Source organism: Adiantum capillus-veneris, chromosome 30, assembly GCF_014529385.1.
Source record: "Adiantum capillus-veneris isolate H3 chromosome 30, ASM1452938v2, whole genome shotgun sequence".
NCBI classification, from domain to species: Eukaryota; Viridiplantae; Streptophyta; class Polypodiopsida; order Polypodiales; family Pteridaceae; genus Adiantum; species Adiantum capillus-veneris.
In genome coordinates, this window is record NC_140960.1 from 74,176,551 (window position 1) to 74,186,253 (window position 9,703).

The 9,703-nt window shown below is 42.8% G+C and overlaps 1 pseudogene; it reads right to left on the reverse strand.

The window, feature by feature from the left end:
* Positions 1–297: 297 nt before the first annotated feature.
* LOC147418211 (uncharacterized) lies at positions 298–1,606 on the reverse strand (annotated as a pseudogene).
* Positions 1,607–9,703: the final 8,097 nt, after the last annotated feature.

Below are 9,703 nucleotides of genomic sequence, written 5' to 3' on the forward strand. Positions count from 1 at the left end.
ATTGCAACTCTTTTCTTCCGCGTCAGTGAGGAGCCTTTCTTGGAGGAGATGAAGATCCTGCATTTGGCAGTAGGTGGGGTGTTGGCGGATTGTAAAGATCCCAAGGCCGCGCCTATAGACATTAAAATTGGACATTAAGTTAACAATATAAGAGACAAAAAGAGACGGATTGTATATTTCGCAAAGTGAAAATACATTGAGTTCACAAGAAAACTTGAATCCATTACAAGGGTTCCAAAGTGAGTTGATTCCAATACAAAAGCTAGTTACAAAAAAAGTTTTTGACATTAGAGGGTATTAGTCGTGCCTTAGGCGATGTGCAAGTTGCATGTCCTTGGCCATGATTGTTACACGCTTGGCATGGACAACACATAAGAATGTGTCTTCAAAGAGACTGACCAAATAAGCCTCTACAACCTCCTGAATTGATTCAAGGGCAATTGCAGACATCCGAAGCTCTATGTTGTAGCTTTGTAGCACTTCCTTACATGTCCATGAAAAAGGTGCTTTCCTAATAAGCAGGTCTTCTATCTTCTGATAATGCCAAATCTCAGCAAACCCTCGACAAAATTGTCGTGTTCATTGAGGTCGGCGTTGTGGGGGCCTCTAAGCTCCTTGTGTCTTTTCTCTCTACGGCTTCGTGTAGAATTTTGACTTTTGATGGCGCTTGGGAGGTGGCTGGGGGGGCATTTTCATCCAGATCATAATCCTCATCTTCACTGCTACACTCATCATTGTTGGGTTAATCAAAAGGCATGGCACCCATTCCTCTTGGCAGTGACTTGCCGGCCACAGTGTGGTGACCTGGGCTAGATGTCATTGGACCCATTTGGCCTGGCAATGTCTTACCACCCACTCTATGGTTCACTGGGATGTCCTCCCCTTCCCACGGCATCTTCTACTTTCTACGCGTCCCGATGGTCTTTGGATTCTTCTTTGTAGTCTGTTTTGTCCTTGCCATCATGAAAGTGCGTTTGGGGGCCTTCTTAGAGTTTGTGGTGTTCGGTGAGGGAAGGAGTGCTATGTGTTTGAGAATTGGGGGAAGGGGGGGGGGGGGGGGGGGGGGGTTACCACTTTATATAGGGTGGCCACATAAGGGAAGGTTCACATGGTGGAAAAGAGCCGCTAAAAGCACGAGAAAATAATCTTTTGAATTTTAAAACCATATGAAATTGGAGAACTATTCAAACACACAGAGCAAAACGTACACTTATAAAATTGCGTAAAAAATCAAACAATGCAAACGCTTGATCCAGAAAAAAGAGCATCCAAATGTAGTAGATTTTCCATTTTCATGAGATTCTAAATACATGTACTACCTCCTGACCCAAACTTTTCCAACCCTAGTCCTTGATGCTCGCCACACTGCATGCCGTACTGGACCTTGTGAGGATCTCTAGCATTCTGAGGAATGAACATGGGCCAATCGACGGGTTTCTTTTGCCAAGTATGATGACCTTGCACGTTCAATCGACACTTTGCGTCCAAAGGTGGTACTATAAAACCAATTGAGCATTTCCTGAAGATAGCATGAGTGCACTAAACCTCCTCCATTTCTTGTTTTCTTGAAGTAGACACCCCTAGCACGATAGTATGACTTCTCCATACCTTGCGTGCTCCAAAGATCCAATGAACCATACATGTTCATAAAGTATGCACCATGGACATAGAGGATGTGCTGCCCAAAAAGCCACAACACATCGATGATCAAAACTAAAGCATAGTACACACCAAGTCGGAATAGCAAGCACTCACCATATAGTTTTGTAATGTTCAATTCACCCCATGCAATGACAACTGCCTTTGTGAACTCCACCACCAAATTTTGGAATTCTTGTCGTTGCTCACTTGTTGTGCTTGTAAGCCGTAGTATCTTCATCATCTTATTGAATGCCGCCCAAACATGTTGTCGGCTAAGCACAACACTTGCATTGCTATCATTGTCCGTTGTATACTTGCAGAGATCCTTCTACAACTCCCATCCACCTTCAAATGTTGATGTTCCGGCAGCAGCACCCCTTTCGTTGGACCAAACCCTCTTCAAAAAATTCCTTGCCTTTAGTCCACTCATGGACACTGGTTGGGCCACTTCCTGAGCGCTTGCATTGTTCTCCTGTGCAACAATGGAGGTGTTGGTCCCATGACAACCTACTGAATTTAAGAGCCCTTCCACTTTTGAGATAGCCGCAAACGACCTCTCCGCAAGCTTCATTCTATAGGCATAATCAATATGAAGCTTTAATAAACGATCAAAGATGTGCATAAAAGCATGAAGTGAGCAAAAATGCACATTTTTGAGAGGGAAGTTAATTATAGGGTTCTATTCACTGTCTTTTGCAACACGATTGTGTTCCTCTAGCATAGGACATCGTAGAACCGAATGCTTCCACACATGTGTACTTTGTGAATTGTCATCTTCCTATGTTTTGTAGACCATTGCGATCTTGCGTGCATTCCCCTTATAGCCCTTAATGAAAAATGGACAAGGATATAGAGCTCCTGCCCAGTGTTTGCACCCTAGAATGCACTTGATTGTTTTCAAATCGCCACCTAAGTGCCAGTCAACTTCAAACTCCCTTATGCCATCTACTTGTAGTTTTTGCCCAGCTAGTTGTGCCTTAATGACATCTGTTATCCACGAAATGTGTTCAAAAATCCAAGCAAGCACTCCATGGGTCTCCTTGGGAACCTCAATAGCACCAAGCCACAAAATTTCTTTCTCCAATTGCACACTGAAAGATGGTGCACAATCCTCGTTCATAGCCGTATTTCTTAACTCCTTTGGACTGCTTGGTAAAGATGGATGAAGACATTATAAAATGGACACTGACAAGGTCGCTTCCATTCTTCGATGGCCACATCCCAACACGGTTGAGGAGCTTCAAATATTTTTAGGCATGGCTGGATTTTATCAACAGTATATCCATGATTATGCCAAAAATCATTGTTCCTATGAGGGATCAACTTAAAGCAAAAGGTAAGACCTTTTCTTGGGAAGAAGCCCAAAAACGCACTTTTGAACAAGTCAAGGTAGCTATAACCACTCCTCCCATCCTAGCAATCGTTGACCCACTTAAGCCGTTTGTGGTAGAGACTGATGCTAGTGATAAATCAATTTATCAAAATGGTTTACTACTCAAACGAACTTGAAGGGCCGTAAAGCTAGATGGGCAAAAATCCTCCAAGATTATGATTGTAAGCTACGATATTGCAAGGGGCGATATAATGTAGTAGCGGATGCACTAAGTCGGATGTCTTAAATCAATTCACTTGCTTTCAGAAAAATAAAGAGTGTGGAGTGATGTTTTAAAAAGGGATCCCTCACACTCACATGTCTCTGTATAGCCAAATAAACATGTCTATGTATACCAAGATAAACATGTCTTTGCACGCGCAGATAAAAACTCCAACATGCAGAGCTCCACCCCTACTTAGGAAGAGCTTAAGTGATGAAATTTTTTTTCCATTGATGATGGATACTTACTCCACAAGGGTAGAGTATGTGTGCCAAAGGACTCAGACACTAGGGCCAAATCTTATTTGAGTGTCACGATAGTCCAAGTGTTGGTCATCCAGGTATTTGTAAGACGTATGTCTTAGTTCGACGGCAATTTTATTGGCTGGGGTACATTATGATGTTCAAGAGTACGTACTAAACTTCCAACAGTGCCAGGTTAATAAGGCAAAGAGCCTCAAGGTAGGTGGCCTTTTACATCCTTTAGAGATTCCACAAGGTAAGTGGGAGAGTATCTCTATGGATTTTGTAGTAGGACTACCTACTACAAATCGTGGCCATGATGCCATATGGGTAATTGTAGACCGTTTCACAAAGATGGGTTGATTCATTCCCGCTAAGACTATGGTTAAGACACCGGAATTAGCACGGCTATTTGTAGAGCATATATATAAACTCTACGGTCTTCTAGCTAGTATCGTTAGTGACAGAGATCAAAAGTTTGATAATCACTTCTGGAGCGTTCTGTTTCAAAAGTTGGAAACTAAACTCAATCTAAGTACGGCTGATCATCCAGAAACAGATGGTCAAACCAAAAAAGTTAATCAAGTGCTAGAGGATATTCTACGAGCGTACGTTAGCAAGAAGCAAACCAATTGGGAAGACTACTTACCTATATTGGAATTTTCTTATAATAGTTCAAAGCATGTGACTACATGATTTAGTCCATTTATGCTTTTATATGGATTTCAACCTAGATCACCTATTTTGGTGGGGTTGGCTAAGGAGAAGATACAACAAGCGAAGGATTTTCTCCAAGACCATTTTGCTATGCTTCGAGTTGCTTGATAGAATGTTAAGCAAGCTCAAGATCGATATAAGAAGTACGCAAATGATCATCATCGTCTTGCTACTTTCGAAGAAGGGGACAAGGTTTTCCTCAAAGTCCCGAAGCATTCAGAAAGTCTAAAGACGGGAAAAGTTGCTAAACTTTCACCATGCTATTGTGGACCGTTTACCATTCTCAAACGTATAGGTCAAGTGGCTTATAAGTTAGCTCTTATAGAGCACTCACAAGTACATCCTGTTTTTCATGTTAGCCGTTTACGAAAACAGCTAGGACAGAATGATAAACACTCACAAACTCTTGCAAGTGCTTGAAGAAGATTCAAGTGGTTAAAATTGCTTCAAAATGCTTTCAAAGTGATTAAAAGTGCTTTCTGTAATCACTTTAGAGCACTTTAAACCACTTTAAAGCATTTTGAAGCAAGTTTAAGACCTTGCAAGCACTTGCAGGTAGTTTTGAAAGTGCTTCAAAGTGCTAAAAAGAGCTTGCAAGTGCTAGAAAGTGCCTTTCAAAGTGCTGCAAGTGGACAAATTGAGCACCTACAAGCACTTCCAAGCACTTTTGAACACCTACAAATGCCAGCAAGTGCTAAAAAGTGCCTAGCTTTTATGCACTTGCAAGCACTTCGAACCACCTGCATGCACATTAAAGCACTTTGAAGCACTTTAAACCACTTGCAAAGTCCTGCAAGTGCTTGAAGATGCTACAAAGTGCTTAAAATTGCTTCAAAATGCTTCAAAGTGGTTAAAATTTTATTTTGCAATCACTTCAGAGCACTTTGAGGCACTTTTTAACCACTTTTAAGACCCTGCAAGCATTTGCAGGTGGGTGAAAGTGTTTCAAAGTGCTAAAAAGAGCTTCCAAGTGCTAGCAAGTGCCTTTCAAAGTGTTGCAAGTGGACAAATAGAGCACGTGCAGGCACTTGCAAGTGTCTACAAGTCCTTGAATGTTCCAGCCAAGTGCTACAAGGTGCTTGCAAGTGCCTGCTGCTAGGGCATGCATGTCCCCCATCATGGTTGGTTGTGCCATAATCTTCCCTTATTTTTAATTTTGTACAAAAAATAATTCAGGAAATGGACAGGGAGCTTGGTGAGTTTAGAAGAAAGGCCTCCTTCATGAAGGGCTCCAGCAAGTTCATGAAAAGAGAGGGCAGGGCCCTTCTAGTGCCCACTCCACCGTCCAAGTCTAAAATAGTGTGGATACTATTTTATTGTCTGGAAATTGTGTGGGCTGTGGTCAAGAACTGTCGGGGCAAATATGCGGCCAGTGTCTTTCAGCTATCGTGTGCCCACAGATACCATCAGTTCTGCTATTCATTGGTCAGCGCGACTGATCCCAAGTGTGTTGTACCATACTATAAATGGGAGATACCCCAGATAGCAAGGGTGTTGGGCACTTGGCAATTCTTATGAGGAGCTTGAGGTAGGTTGGTCATTTTATACAATAGAACTTATGCTAATCTGTTGTGGAGACTAATTGTGTGCGTTGGTTCAGCTGAGCCAATGGCTAAGAAAGAAGCTTCCACATGACCTTGACGCCATGCTGTTGAAGTACAAGAACTTTGAAGGTGGGAAAATTGTTGAGGGTGGTGATCGAGACGTTCTGAAGGAGAAAACTCCGTCCGCAAGCAACCAAGGTAATGTCAGTTTTGTACATCTATCTCCTCCCATGTCTGAATCATGGTCACCGTGTTCATTGTGGTCACAATATGATACCCATGTAGTGATGCCTGTAAGGAGGACATTGTAACTGAGGTAGAGGATCTTGAAATGGAATCAACCCTACAATTTGTAGCGGTGGAGATGCGGAAGCAGAGAAGGAAGTAGATGGAGGATGAGCTGTCCCAGGACCCCAAAAAGAGTACTGGCATACTCTCCCCAAAAACCAGAGCATGAGAGAAGCTTTAGCTTCTTGAAACTTTGTATCTTTTTTTTCATGCTATCTTTTTTAGATTGCAGCTTTGTATCTTTTTTCCCGGCAATATAAATTTAAGTATTCTTTCTTACTTTCTCTCCATTTGTGATATGTAGCTACAATTCGTGCGGTTGGCTCAAACCCCCACCGTCTGACTGATGCATTGATCGCTAGCTTCCTTGCTACAAACCAATGTCTCGCTTCCTAGTCCATAGAGATTTGGCAGTAATTTTAGACTTCAACAATGTGCTTGCTTGTGTGCATGATAAGCGCAAAGGATTGGAACCCTCAGATTTAAACACGTTGTACTTGACAAAGTAAAGGGGGATGATAATGTCACCTACTATTTACCGAACGATGCAAAATTATTCTTGCTTGGACTCAGTCAGATAGCAGATACTTTTTTGTGGTCGTCGCGTGCCTGCCACAATCTTGAGATGGGTATGGACAAGTGCCTATCTCAGGCCAAGCATTGTCTGAGTGGGTGGCTGGCACAGAACTGCTGCCATGTTAGCAGTTGGGAATCTGGAAACAGCCCAAAGCAAATGTTTTTCAAAAAACTAGAAAACTTTTGGTACCTCTTTCCTACGTTCAATAAGTTTAACACTTTATTGTTGGATAATTCCCTTTATAAGATGTACTTCAATGATCCCAGTAACTTTGTCATTGTGCCTGGGATAGAAAAGCAAAATGAGAGGCAGTGGGAAAATTTCCTTAAAGAAGATGTTGCCTCATTTATAATACAGTGGGCTGAAACTCTTAACAGAGCCAAGATTGTTAGGGAATGTCAATTGATGCCAGGAAGGATGAACTTGCACAATAGGACTGGAATCTGGCACATGGAAAAGTATGGGCACAGCAGAAAATTCCTGCACCAAAAATTCCACCTCCAGCAACCAATTATAAGCGGCCATGTTGGCATGAATGGCCAGAGCAGTCTACTAACTAACTGACTTTACTCCTTGTAAAGCAAGCTGTCCTTGTATCTAAACCTGAACATACTATGAAGAATTTTGCAAGTCAATTGTTATTGTTGCTGTCAACTGGATTGGGTGTTAAGTGTTGGTTACGTGGTCAAGTGGTTCAAAGTGGGTGGTGGTCAAGTGATCAATAGTGCTTATCAAGTAGTATAAAGTTCTTCAAAGTGTTGGTCAGGTGGTCCAAAATGCTGGTCCGGTGGTCCTAAGTGGTCCAAAGAGCTGGTCAAGTGGTTCATAGTGCTTGTCAAGTAGTATAAACTGATGGTCAGGTGGTCCAAAGTGGTCCAAAGAGCTGGTCAAGTGGTTTAGGTGGTTGTTAGGTGGTGTTCAAGTAGGTACAAAGTGATGTCCAAGTGGTTCAGGGGGTTGGTCAAGTGGTTCAAAGTGATGGTCAGGTGGTTCAGAGTGCTTGTCAAGTGGTATAAAGTGCTAGCCAAGTGGTTCAGGGGGGTGGTTAAGTGGTTCAAGGGGCTTGTAAAGTGGTATGAAGTGCTTAAAAGTGCTAGTCAAGAGGTCCTAAGTGGTCCAAAGAGTTGGTCAATGTTTTCAGGGGGCTAGTAAATGGTGGTTAAGTGGAACGAAGTGTTGTCCAAGTGGTTCAGGGGGTTGTTCAAGTGGTTCAAAATGCTGGTCAGGTGGTTTAGAGGGCTTGTCAAGTGGTATAAAGTGTTGGCCAAGTGGTTTAGGGTGTGGTCAAGTGGTTCATAGTGCTTCTCAAGTAGTATAAAGTGCTTAAAAGTGCTGGTCAGGTGGTCCTAAGTGGTCCAAAGAGCTGGTCAAGTGATACAAGGGGATGGTAAAGTGCTTAGAAGTGCTTTCAAGTGTTTCTGAGGGCTGGTAAAGTGGTTTAGGGGGGTTGGTAAATTGTTGGTCAATTGGCCAAGTGCTCAGAAGTACTTTCAAGTGTTTTAAAAGACGTCTTTTATCACTCTATTGTGAAAAGTGCTAGCTTTTCAACAGGGGTGATTAGCTATAATTTTAGAGGGCAGTAGTCAAGTGATCCCCTCCCCCCCAGCTTTGATGTAATCCTTCCTGACTCTCTTCCCAATATAGCTCACTGCCTCCTTTTTATTTCAAAAAAAAAAGTGCTAGCTACTGTTAAAAGTGCTGGCCAAAGTCAAATTTACAGCGATAAATCTATAGGTTCTCCTCTGGAGGTATGCTGTTATAGATTTGCTTGAATATGTCATTTGACATATCATGTACATTATGCTTACCTTCCCTCGGGGACATGGAAAACCTAATGCATCGCACCAGATGGGAGTAGATTAGAGCAGAGGGCTTGTTGTCCAAAAGGCCATAAGTATCATCTCAACCATTTACCTTGTCATAGAATAGGCCCTCAACCACATACAATTTTTTCTTAATGATGTTGTGCCATTGATCCTTTTCCTTTGTTTCGGCCAGGCGCCTTGTGTTGGTGCATTTCACGATGTAGAAGTCTGCACCTGCCTCGCCCAGAACCATTAAGGAACCATTAAGGCATCCCTCAGGTCATCGTGGTGGCCAACATACATGGGGGCGTATTCATCCTCATCCTCGCTCAATGCTTCTCCATTGATTGCATCCGTAATTGTGGGTTGTATTTGCAAGTATAACCACCCCTTCACATTATCTTTGTTGGCACATCTCCTCCATTGACCTTTGATGCACGCACTGCAAACTCAAGAGAGCAGTCTGTGCCTTAGTCCATGCATATCCGTCTAACTATATATTGGAATTAGGGTTGTAGATAAACGCACACAGCTTGGAGAAGACGAAGGAAGCTCGAGGCACACAGTAGAGAGTGTATTACTTAGTGTGCAATGGAAATATGGATAACCCTAGAGTGATGGCCGTATATACAATGCACAGGGGGAAATCCTTTTAAAGAGGGAAAAAATGCCCCGGCGGTCCTCGTGTGTTCACACACATCACTACCACATGTATATAGTAACAAATCCCCCCTAGAGTGATGCGGTGAACGAGAGCTAGCACCTGAGAAAAGGGAAGTGCCATGCCCTGAGGACATGATCAGTCCAGAAAGGGGAGAAATCCCAAAGCTTTACGGAAACCTTCGAGCTTCTCACAAGACAATGCCTTTGTGAAAAGATCTTCAAGGTTGTCCTATGTTGGCACATAAGCCAGGCTGATCTCTCCTGCTAAGAGCCTCTCCCTGAGATAGTGGTAATGCACCTCAATGTGCTTTGTGCGAGCATGAAATACTGGGTTCCTTGCAACTGTCAATGCACTCTGACTGTTAATGTAGATAGTGTTGGCACCCAAATCAGCCATAAGGCGTTGTCAGGAGTTTTTTGGAGCAAGGAATTGCACATATGTACATATCCATGCATGGTGCATCGAATAAAGGATTGCCCATTTTCCAGAGCCAGGTGGTTACGTGGGGCCCACATGTGTACAGGTAGGGCAGCATGTACATAGTGCATCGATTTTCACTATTACTAGTACCAGTGTGTTTTTTCTATAATAATGAGGAGTTGGTAGTGCGTAAAACTTCTCGAGGAAGCT